The following is a 12462-nucleotide window of genomic DNA, read 5'->3' on the forward strand; positions in this document are numbered from 1 at the left end:
TGCATTGAAAAATTAACGGAAAGAAAAAAAGAAAGTCAACATCTAGCAACGGTCACCATTCATAATTGCTGCCTACAGGGTAACTTGTAAGCAGATTAAGATACAAAACATATCTGGGGTAGTATTTCTGACATATCTTATCTCATTCAACCAATGTATTAATTCCCTGCCGAAACCAAAATGGCGAACACGAATTGCACTACTGTGGGGGTCGCGGTAGGGCAATTCGCGTTCGCCATTTGGGATTCGGCAGTGAATTAATACGTGTGAGGAATTGCAAACCGGCTTCAAATCACTGATTTTGCGACGTTTACAAGGGCAAGGAGAGAGTCTGTGTCCGATGGTAAGTTTAGTCACTGTAGAGTACACTTAATGTCTTTTTTTACATGATGTGTTGCCGTTTTTACCAAAAAGGTGTAGCAGAGGGTAGCAGTAGTGAAGTGTAGTGGAGCCCACACGAACCCACTCACACTAGTGCGAGGTAAGTATTAGTATACTATCCTCGCACAAAGAACTGCATTTGGCAGTGGATTTCTAACTAGTGCAGTGGCGGACCGTGACCCGGAGGAGACAATTGATTGGAGGGGCACTGTATTGTCTGTGAACAATGCTGTGCCCCTCCAATGCTTTGTCTCCTCCGGGTCACAGTCCGCTACTGTAGTGGGTTTCGCGTGCTGCGATGCCACTTCTGGCATCCACAACACACGACTTCTATGGCTTGATTTTTCTGTGCGCGGCGGCATGTAATGAACCCATGAATCATAAGTTTGGCTAGTCTTGCTTTTTTTTAAAGTCTAAAATAGACTCCATATTTTCCTATTTTTCATTGAAAATCTGAAGCTAATTCATTATCAACTATATCTGACATGTACACTGCATAGATAAAATAGCCCGACCCTATTTTCAATTTGATTGTATTTTTCTTTGATTGTATTTTTATATTTCCTCAAACATGGCATGAGCCATGATGTAGTTATATTACCGAAAATTAAGATAAGAATAAATAATGGCGAATGATACATCAAATGAAAGGTCTTTGCAATAGAAATGCAACAACAAAAAATTAAGAAAATTCAACCAACCGTTAAGGAGTTATGGGTAATAAATGATCAAATTTTTAAAACCCATTCTGCATAATGTGATGCCTGGAAATTTTATGCGATAAATATGTTACGTTTGAAAATTGCGCAGCGTCATTTCAAGAATATTTTCCCTAAAACTATGCGCAAACATTGAGTCCAAATTCACGATGCTCAGGCATGCGGTTTTAAAATCATGCAAAATTTAGCAGTACATGTCAGCCCCTAAATTGCTAAAATATGTGATTTAATTTGAAAAAAGAAAGAACAAAATACGTAAGAAAACGATATGGTGTCAGTTTTTTTCTGAAGAAAAATTGTCATAAATGCCATGAAGAATATGTAAAGCAAAAATTATCACTCTACAAGCTCTGATTAGTGAATTAGAGCAGAATATATGATTTTATGAATAAATTAGCATAATTAGTCCATATACGATGAAGTATATACATGTACATGTAAATATATAAATTTAGTGAAGTTTAGCTCTACAATCAAGTAGTTTATATAATTTTTCTACCATCTTGTAAATTTTTGTTGCCATGATCGTTGGCAGAGAAATGGGGGGATCATTTATGCTAATTTATCATGTCATGGGGGAGGTGCCCCCGTTCCTACATCCCTGGATCCGTGTCTGATAATTGTACTACATGTATTAAGAATAAGATAAACAATTATCATATGGTCATGTGCAGGGGCGGATCCAGGATTTTCCAAAAGAGGGGGGGCACATTTTTTCAAGGAAAATTTGACGAGGTAAAAAAAAAATGCTTTCACCTAAACATGCATTTCACTTCGTCCAGGTAAAATTTGAAAAGCAAAAAAAAAAGAAAAAAAAGAAACATTCCTATTAAAAATATATGCTGTGACTTTCAAAAGGGGGGCAGACGTGTAAAAGCAGTGTTTTACATCAAAATTGTTGATTAAGGCTCTCATAGGGGCGGGGGGGGGGGGGAACAGGTTGGATGTTCCCCCCCCCCCTTGATCCGCCACTGGTCATGTGTGTATTAGGAGACATGCTGCAGGGCTCCAAAATGTTTAAGTGGGTATAAAAGTATTTTACTTGCATTGAAATGAAACATTTAAAAGGGGGGGGGTATACCTTGTAACTGTTCCTCTTTGGTGTCAAGATATTATATTTGAAAAGAGATACCCCTTCCATCCCTGATGTATTGTAACCATTAGCACAGGGTGCGACATAAGCGCTTGCCCGATTGCCCGGGGCAAGTAAAAGTTAGAGTCGGGCAAGTGTTTTGAAGCAAAGACAAAAACTGCTTGCCCGAATCGGGCAAGCAAAATTCTCCTATGGAAATTATATTTTAGAAAGATTCCCCATATTTCACCATCAAAATATAGAAAAGAAAAAGAGACAAAAAAAAGCAATATTATTAATTTCTTCTTTCAAAAAAGTTTATAATTCGAATTGCAAATTTGCGCCGTTTTCTGCAATAAACACACAGCTCAGAGACGTACACACACACACAGAATCAATGGCAGTCTAGCATACAGTACCTAACTAGCTAGCGCCTAGTCCACGCAGCCGATGCATGTAGTTAAGTTTCTACAGTGTACGGTACTGCACGAACGAAGTTTGCTCTGGAAGAAATCTCCCACTCCCACAGAACTGTCAAAATTCACATTTCTCACCAATGAAAATTCTTGTAATGTCCATATTTCCTAAAAATTGGGGTAGCTCTGTCATTTGTAAGCAGTAAAAGGATAAATTTTCTCTTCTGTTAAGCTTCAAAAAGATCGGGTTTCGAATGATCGTCCGTATCGCACACACTGAAATACATTGTTTGACAGTCCCACATATGCATTTGTGTGTATGTTGATAAACGTGGTTTCTTTCGTAACTATTTTTTTTAACCAAGGAAATTGATAAATTTTCTTCTTTATTTATGACTGGATAGGGCTGGATAGTTTGAGCTTTCTTCCTCTCTATTTTCTTTCTTTCTGCCTATGGGCAATTCCACAGGTTGGTGGACATGAGCTTAAAAATTCAAATTCAATATTTTCTTGAATTTTTTAATATTTTAAGTCCTTCATACATGATAGTTTCAGGAACAAAAAATAAAAAGTTTATTTTCATATCTATACTTTGGAAAAAAATGGTCAAAAGTTGTGTCTTCCATTCTGTACCAAAATACAAGAAAAATAGTGAAAAATGAAATATGCCTTATTACCATTTTGTTATTGCAACAACATACCACTTTATACATTTCTGAAGTTTAGAAGAGTCAAATTACCTAAAAAACACAACAGCTTTTCAAGTAAATTTGTAGTACTCATTCAAAAATGAATATTGCAACCTGGTCAGGTGATGTAACGTGAGTAACCGAAAAAAATGACTTTGTTTTCTGAGAGAAAAATTCTTCACAGTTAATTGGTGGGATTTTAAATTCTCTTCCTTCAAACAATCTTTGACACAGTGATGACTATCAAAATCATTAAAAAGTACAATTTTTTATAAAAATGATGAAGAAAAACTGTAACGTGAGTAACTTTGTAACGTGAGTAACCATCATGTAATGTGAGTAACCAGTAAAAATTATGCAGTTAGGTAACATTTTCTGTGGGATGTCAAGTTTTAAGTCTCATGGTGAGTTGTGAAGTTATTTTTGATTAATTAAAAGCAAAATGAGGGTACACCTCTTTGATGTGACTCTTTGTTCATCAAAATATCAGTGGTCATACAATCACACAAAAAATTAAATATTAGTAGAAGTATTCACAATGCGAGAGTGCATTAGTAAGACTTGGTTTCGATTAACCAAACTTTAAAGAGTGTTCGAACAACACATTGAATGTCCTTACCTGTAACCCTATCTAGGCTGGGGTATTTTGGGAGTTAATATGGCCCGGGGGGGGGGGGATGGGTGGGGCCTCCTAGGCCCCCCTTGAGATCTTGGCCATTGGCTGCACGATCACGCCGAAATTTGCACGCAGGTTGTCTTGGACATAATCTACAATACTATACAGTAATTTATTTCATGCAAATTGGTATTAAGCAATTATGCTAATTTATGCATAATTAGTAAGTAAAATCATACTTTTACCTCTTACTTTTTAATAAAGCTCCAATTGTTCCAATTTTTTTGTATAAAATCTCTTTTTGATGTTCCTAGCAATGAATTTTACACACATTGAATTTTTAATGACATTTGTGTTGTTAACTATACATGGACAAAATGTAACGTGAGTAACCGTAACGTGAGTAACCATATTATCTGCACCCCAAGTAAAAACCATGTGTTCTTTATTTTTTTAATTATGTACAAAGTTTGTCTCCCTAATATACTTCTTTGAAATGGATATAATCAACTTTCATAAAAGCCTTGTATGAGGAGACTTTTCACTTATGTCGACTTTTCATTTTATGCATACAATGTCCAAATCATGTAACGTGAGTAACCGACACATTCCAAAGATTTGCCAGGAGCATAATAAAATTTCCCAAGTTTTGTTTTTATACAAAGGATAGTCAGACTGTGTACTTTGTTGTGATAAGGAGATGTTTAGTTCCTATCAATAATAATGGAGTTACAGCTCCAATTATGAGTCAAGGTGTCTCCAAATGTAACGTGAGTAACCGTGGAATAGCCCCTATCTTTCCTTCTTTTGAATCTCTCTTTATTTCTTTAAATTTCCTTCCTTCTTTTGTTCATTTTTCTGTTACTATAGCTGTCTTTCTTTTTGTCATTCTTTTCTTTCTATCTTTTTTTTTCTTTCTTCCTTCCATCCAACCTTTGTTTACCTCTTTCTTTAATCCTTCCTTCTTTTTCCCTTCTCTCATTCTTTCATACTGTCTTCCTTCTGTCCATCCCTTCTTTACCTTTTCTTCCTGTCTTTTTTTCTTCCTTTCTTTCTTCATCCCATTCATTCTTTCTTTATTTCTTTCCTTCATTCCTTCCTTTCTTTTTGTCTTTCATTCTTTCTTTCTCCTTCCTTTCTTTCCTTCTTTCTGTCTTTCGTTCTTTTGATCTTTCTTTTTTCCATCCATCCTTTCTTTTCTTCCTTATTTTTTCTTTCTGCCTTCCTTCATTCCTTCCTTCATTTCTTTCTGTCTTTCGTTGTATCTTTCTTTTCTTTTTTTTCCTTCCTTCCATCTATCCTTATACCTTTTCTTTCTTCCTATCTTCCTTCTTTCTTTTCTCTCATTTTCTTTCTTTCTCTTTTCCTTCCTTCCATCAATCCTTTACCTTTTCTTGTTCTCTTTTCTTTCTTCCTGTCTTTCTTTTTAACTTTTTTCTTTCTTTTTCTTTTTTTATTCGTTCCTTGCTTTCCTTCCTTTCTCTTCCCCTCAGTTTTTTTTTTTTTTTTTCTTTCCTTCCTTCTTTCTTTCTTTCCTTCTTTTTTTCTGATTTTCTTTTTTTTATCCATCCTTCCTTTTCTTCCTTATTTTTTCTTTCTGCCTTCCTTCTTCTCTTTCCTTCATTCCTTCCTTCATTTCTTTCTGTCTTTCGTTGTATCTTTCTTTTCTTTTTTTCCTTCCTTCCATCTATCCTTATACCTTTTCTTTCTTCCTTCTTTCCTTTCTCTCGTTTTCTTTCTTTCCCTTTTCCTTCCTTTCTGTTTACCCTTTTTCTTTCTTGTTTTCCTTTTATTCATTCCTTTCTTTCTCTTCCTCTCATTTTTTTTCTATTTTTTTTCTTTCTTTCTTTTTTCTTTCCATCCTCCTTTCCCTTCTTTCTTTCCATCTTTCTCTTCCCCGCAGCCATTATCTCACACTCTCTTTATTTATTTTTTTTATATTTTTGTTTCTTTCTTCCTTCCTTTATTTCTTCGTCCTATCTGTCTTTCTTCTTACTTTTTTTTCTGTCATTCTCTCCCCCTCTCTTCATTTTTTTTCCTCTGGTTATTTTCAGTGATTTCCCCTTTTTTATTGTGTGTCCTAGTCCCATCCAAAATATATGGAAAATATATGAGATTAGGAAATTAATTAAAGAGTATATTTACCATTTATTTTGTCATGATGTTCAAGATAAAAATCATCAAAAAAAAAGAAATACAACTACAAGGTACATCAGTAGTCATGTTGAAAAATGTATTTTTAAAGCCATCAATGGTATGGTATGTAAAACTATAAGGCTATAACTTGTTTTGAAGCAGTAAAACTTTGTTTTGAAGGATTTTTTCGGGCAAGTGAAATCTATATTCGGGCAAGTATTTTCCAACTATTTGAAAATTTACTTGCCCGACTGGGCAAGTGCTTCAAAAAAGTTATGTAGCACCCTGCATTAGCATATGCAGGATTTTTGAAAGGGGGATTTCAAGCTGAATTAAAAGTTGACAAGCAAAATAAAAGAGTATATACATGTAGGTCTTCAAAAATTAGAGGTCGGTTCGTACCAAAAAAATTGACAAGCATAAAAAATCAATTTATACATTGGCGTCAAGAAAACGCTACCTGATAAATAAAAAATAAAGGCCAAACAAACATTGATAATATTCATGAATTATGCAAACGAAAAAATCACTTTAAACAAGTGGAATGCCTCTGGCTGTCTCGCCTGCATTACGCGATTCAATATACCAGCAGTGCTAACTTTGAAAACAGCTATTGAATAATTATTCACAAAAGAAAACACTCATATGATAATAAAATACTATGTCCATTGACCCAACATGACCTTTGACTATGATCATGTGACCTAAGATGTGTGCAAAACAATAATTCATACTTAAATTACCCTTACACAGAGCTGCCAACATTGGGAAGATAGAATCCAGTAGATTTCGCGGAGGTATGGTTTTGTGAGGGAGCGGCGGAACGTTGTCCCACGGATGGGAGTTTTGGGGAGCAAAAACACATTAAGAAAAAAAAAAACATTTGATTTTTTAAATAATTCATAAAAAAATGGATTCAACAAGAAAATACCTTTAATTGTCCAGAGGGGGAAGGGGCTGCAGTAGTGGTAAACATACATGGTAAATGAGCTTGCCTGGCCCTGCAAAGACTTATAAACTCTTTGTGGCCTGTTTAAAGTCTCTGAGGGATTCCTTTGAAAATTGTCACACAGTCCCATTCCGCTTGAAAATTATCTTTATATTTCGAAAATTATTTTGTCGTCTTGGTCCTGGATGACTCCATCTCCATGATCTCCATGGTCACTGACAATGCGATTGTAGTGTGGATGAATCAGGACAGGGCATGCTTCGCACAGGCACAGCTCAGCCAGCAAGCGCCAGGCTAGCTCACTCCCGAAAGAGAAAATGTTCGGATCCGATCAACCCAAGTGAAAGTAGGGGAAAAAATCTCCACTTTGCTTCTGTTCTTCAGGATTGTCAATAAAATTATTCCTGAAAATAATCCACTTGTTAATCCCATGATTGATCCACAGTTTCAGCTCGAATAAGGCGCACACAAGCTTACGAAAAACGCCTCGCAGCGCTCGTGGACTTCCCTTCTCCTGGCGCGCGCGTGGAGGCCAGGCAGGGCCGGCTGCGCCGGGGAGCATCGGGGGAGCATGTGCATGGAGCAAAGACCTTATAATATATTACTAGACCGAAAGCTGCGTGCGCGTTCAGCACAAAACAAATGAGATTAGGCTCCGCCTACCGCGATCATTTGAAGACAAAAATAAGCCCTCATTGACATTCATGAGCATGAAGATATTCATAATCCGGCCTTTTCATTGGCTAAGAGCGTCATTAATACGCAATTTCCCCGATTCTTTGTCATCGATACTAGTGGTATCGTGTTACAGAATTAATTATTCATTTGACCTCATTACGTCATCTAATTTATTCATTCTGAAACTTTTCTTTCCACACAAAAATGGACCTACGAACACTCCGGTGAGTACGTATAAATTGATATAACCACATTAATTCAGTGGACTATTTACACATTTCGCACTGTATTTTGTGATCTTAGGTTATTTCTTTAATTAATTAGACAACTTGCTATCATTCTTCTGTTAAAGAAAAGCAGAATTTGGTCTTTGAAATTGAAGTTAGATTGTCATCGTCGCCCGGCCCAGTGCAGCCTGTATGTTGCTTTTCAGTGGTTATGCCGCTGTGTCAACCACATGTATTTTGTACGGGCTCCTAGCCGGCTGGGCATCGAGAGAAAATCGGGCCGGGAGCCCACGATTGATTAAAACAAGAAGAATGAAGCTTCTTTTTGTACACTGTAATCTGTATAACGTTAGATCTGGAGGGAGATCTGCATCTATCTTCAGTAGATTGAGACTCAGTCAGGAATAAACTGTGAAGCGGAGTGTGGAAGAAGATATGCCTGTCATCATTGTGTCAATCCTCACTAGATTCTCATCAGTTTCAGATATCAAATTTATTTTGCATAACTTCAGGCTTCTTCTGCATTTAGCCCCCACCCATTTTAATTCTTATTGTTATTTATATAGTTAGACTCGGTATTAGAAATAACATGCTGCTCTGCATGTTTGTCTTACTCTTATTATCAATAGATCAAGATCTAATTTCTAACATGGTTAACAGAGCCTAGTCTTGCTTCTTAATTTTACTTTATCAGTTTTGGTATGTTACTTTACTAAAAAAAGTTTATCCATCGATGCTTGTACGTAGATCTAGGCCTACATAATTCAAATCTAGTCATCTAACTTTCCCAACCCTCGCCACGTACCCCCAGGGCTTAGAATCTAGGTCTATAATTTTAGGCCTAGATGTAGGTCTGGGCCTAAACGACTACATTTACATGTACGAATATGACTGTCAGTGGACCAAGATCTACTTTCGGTCAATAATGGCAATGAAGGTTTAGCCAGGAATAAAAGTCAGACATCAAAAATTTCTTAATCGATATATACATCTAGGTAAAGTCACCGAAGGGTTAGCTTTACATTCTAGGTCTAGATAGATCGAGAGTCTATTGATAGTCTAATCTAGACTAGACCTTATTTAGATACATGAATGCTGTCACGCAGCACTGATTCTGGTTGGACTAGATCTATACTTTCTTACAAATAGATCTAGACCTAGTGCATGAGATTATGAAATTATGTTGTTAAAATTAAATGAATTAAGATTCGGAATAAAAAGATGCAGATTTTTTTTTTTTTTTTGGGGGGGGGGCAGACATGTGAAAAAATTTAGAGAAACCTGAAATTCAGAAAGCCAGGGCCCGAAGCAACCAATATTGCCTAGGGCTGTTTTTTTGCATTTTCTAAAGTAAAATTGAAGGATTTCATGCAATTCTTTTTTTTATGAAGGTTTTCACATTTCAGCTCCCACCCAAACCCCTCCCCCTACACTGTTAGAAAATTTATCCTTAAAATAAAAGAAGTCTCGAGAACACCTGTAATTTTACCAGATTGCATAATCTTACATTATATCATGTAAAAGTACAGGAAATTGGTATTTAGTGTATGGAACCTTACAAATTTCCTTAAATAAAACACCATTTTCCCCTTATTAAACAGACCTGTTCTGTAGAAAAATTCCTGTTTTACGAATTTACAGAATGATTCTGTTATTGCTTTCTGCAAAATCTTGTTTTTTCTGTAAAATCAGGTTTTTTTTAACAGTGTACATACGGCCATGAAAGAGATCACTTGACACTTATTGTTCTCTCTTTTCTTTCACAAACAGGTTGAGTTTGAAGAACAAGAAAAACAGAAGAGGTCTACCCGGTACCTATGGTTAAACATGATGATCATAAGTGCATGCATCATTTTGCAGATTCTCATCCAGGTATAAAAGTTAAACTAAATTACAGATACATTACATGCATTGAAATGAATGTTAACCATGTTTACATTAAATAAAAATAACCTGAGCCACTGCTAAGAGCTAGGTAGGATCTATACTGAATATACACTTCTTATATATCCAGGCTCTCGAGTCTAAAATAGAACCAATGCCAAAAGTTATGAACCTTGGGCAAATTTATAAAATAAGGTCATGTCCTTGATCTACTATTATTTAAAAGGCCTTTTTATTTCCTATTTGTTTATAAACAAAGCAATATTTATTTTTCATGTTTTATATTTCATAAAATTCATTTTATTCATTCTTTAGTGTGTGATATTCATATTTCATATTTGTAGATTTACAATTTTTTTTAAATCTTATTATTTTACATTTTGTCCAATAGGATGATGCAGCTCTACAATTTCCATGGAGGTGATTGATGATGATAAACAGTTGGTGAAGTAGGCCTAATAGAACAGTGATAGGACCACAAAGAGAAATACAACCTACAGCAGTTATATGAGTGAGTTAATTAGTGATTATTTTTAATAATGGGGGGTTTTCACAATTTTTTTAGGCAACAAATAGACCTGCCTTTGAAAAAACCATTTCAATTCTGTTTTTAGATTATAGTTAGGTGTTGTTCTTATTCGCAGATCAAAATATTCTGTGCAACAAAACATCAACTTTAATTCTGACTATTATATATAATTTATATATGTTAATTCATATATTCATATTTATGGGAAATCTCTGACAGTTTTTTTATAGAGTACATGTAGTTATAATGGAGAGTGGTATGTTAACTGCATAGAACAGGTTTAAGTGATATGCTTTGTAGAAGTACAAGTTTATAATTAGTAGAAGTAAGATTTCCTATGTTATGTGATGAAGAAATTTATATACCGGTATGTATAGTCTTACTTTTCTTAAAACATTTATGTTTTACAAATCATGACAATTTTTATTTAAATTCATTGATTTTCTTTCTCTATTTTTTCAATCTGCAGGACTGGTGTAACAGATGTTTTCATTCAAGAAATCCAACAAATTGACGAGTGACTTAGCTTAGGAAGCACTTGATAAAGATGGAAAAGTTTTTTTTTTTCAAGTCCCTTTTTTTTTTTTTTAAATACAACCCCAAATTCAAAGTATTGAAATTTCCTGTTGATTTTCATTAAAACTGGTTGCAAAAGGAGAAGCTATAAACATACAAATAGGAGCGGCGAAGTGAAGTTGAAAGTGGGGGGGGGGGCACAGGGAAAATGCTGTATTATGTAAATTTTTAAGAAGTTGCGAGAGAGCAAAATTTTGACATTTTTAAAAAGAAAATCCACTTTTGTGATAGATTTCGACAGAATATTCAGAATGATATATTTCACCCTTTTTTTTTGGGGGGGGGAAGAGTCCTTCAAGCCCCCCCCCCCCTCCATCTGTAGTGTACGGAACTGCTTATCTACCCCCAATCACATGAATTATTAAACTTAATGCACAAAGAATTTCCTTATTGTTTTCTTGTTTCAAAGGGCACTCGTCATGGTGACCATAACACGGGTCCTTCTCAGGTGAAAGGGGCACAGAACAAGTTCTTTAGGAGCACTTTTCTTGGGTAAAAGGGGGCAGTGATTCGAGAAAGGGCACTTACAAGAAGGTGAGGGGCACTTTTTAACACATAAAACGGGCCCTCAGATGAAAGGGCACAGAACACGTTCGGGGGGGGGGGCATTTTTTGGTAAAAATTTGCATACAAGGAAGAGCACTTGGTAACACCAAAACAGGTTCTCGTCAGGTGAAAGGGACACAGTACACGTTCGTGAGGGGGCATTTTTCTTACATAAAATTAAAGGCACTTTTCAGTGCTTCAAAAAGTAGGGGGAACTGTGCCCCCCAGGATCGCTGCCCCTGCATACAAAAAACATTTTCGTTCGATTCAAAGTATTAACATACGCTTAAGAAAAAAAGTAAGGCTAAATCCTCTGATAATGTGATATTTTTTTCTGGCTATTAATAAAATTCACAACTAACCAAAACATTTCTTCATGTCTTTCATTTGTATTCATATAGTATTTGTACAGAGCTAAAATGAAAGGGATTTGGAATTGGCAAAATTCAAAATGAGATGGAGATCGAGAGAGAAAGAGAAAGAGTGATGAGAAGGGGGTTGAAAAGAGATGAGAAAGAAATGGAGGGGCACATATGAAGAGATAATTTAGAGGGGGGGGTAAGAGAGCACGAATGGTGGGAAGTAGGAACAAAGGGGTGGAAGAGAAATAAGACGAGATTTATGGAAACCAGGAGACAGATAACAAGTGGGAAAAGAAGAAGGAAATATATGTAGGAGAAAGGCAGCACCAAAAGAACGTGAGTGGGAAAATTGTTAAATGGAAAACAGAGCAAGAAATGCTGGAGAATAAAGGGGAAAGGAAACGTATTAAAAATGATAAACTGGGGCCCGTTTCATCATGAGTTACAAGTATGGTAATTATGATTGGTTATAGCCGTTACCATCGTAGGTAACTACGATGGTAACTGCTATAACCAATCATAATCTAGGTTACCACGGTAATCACAATAACAGCGATGTTTAAATAGCTGTAATTCATTATGAAACGGACGCCATATGAAGAAAACAGGCACGGGGATCCATGAGGGGGCCGGCCCCTTACGTATTATACCTTGAACAAAAGATTTTTTTTTTGCTTCTCGA

The 12462-nt window shown here is 35.8% G+C and overlaps 1 long non-coding RNA gene across 1 annotated transcript; it reads left to right on the forward strand.

Annotated features, from left to right (window-relative positions):
• Positions 1–8284: 8284 nt before the first annotated feature.
• Positions 8285–12150, forward strand: LOC129262861 (uncharacterized). Its single transcript, XR_010295322.1, has 3 exons — positions 8285–9755; positions 10159–10278; positions 10766–12150. It is a non-coding gene; the product is annotated as an uncharacterized LOC129262861 (long non-coding RNA).
• The last annotated feature ends 312 nt before the right edge of the window (positions 12151–12462 follow it).

Source organism: Lytechinus pictus, chromosome 12, assembly GCF_037042905.1.
Source record: "Lytechinus pictus isolate F3 Inbred chromosome 12, Lp3.0, whole genome shotgun sequence".
NCBI lineage: Eukaryota > Metazoa > Echinodermata > Echinoidea > Temnopleuroida > Toxopneustidae > Lytechinus > Lytechinus pictus.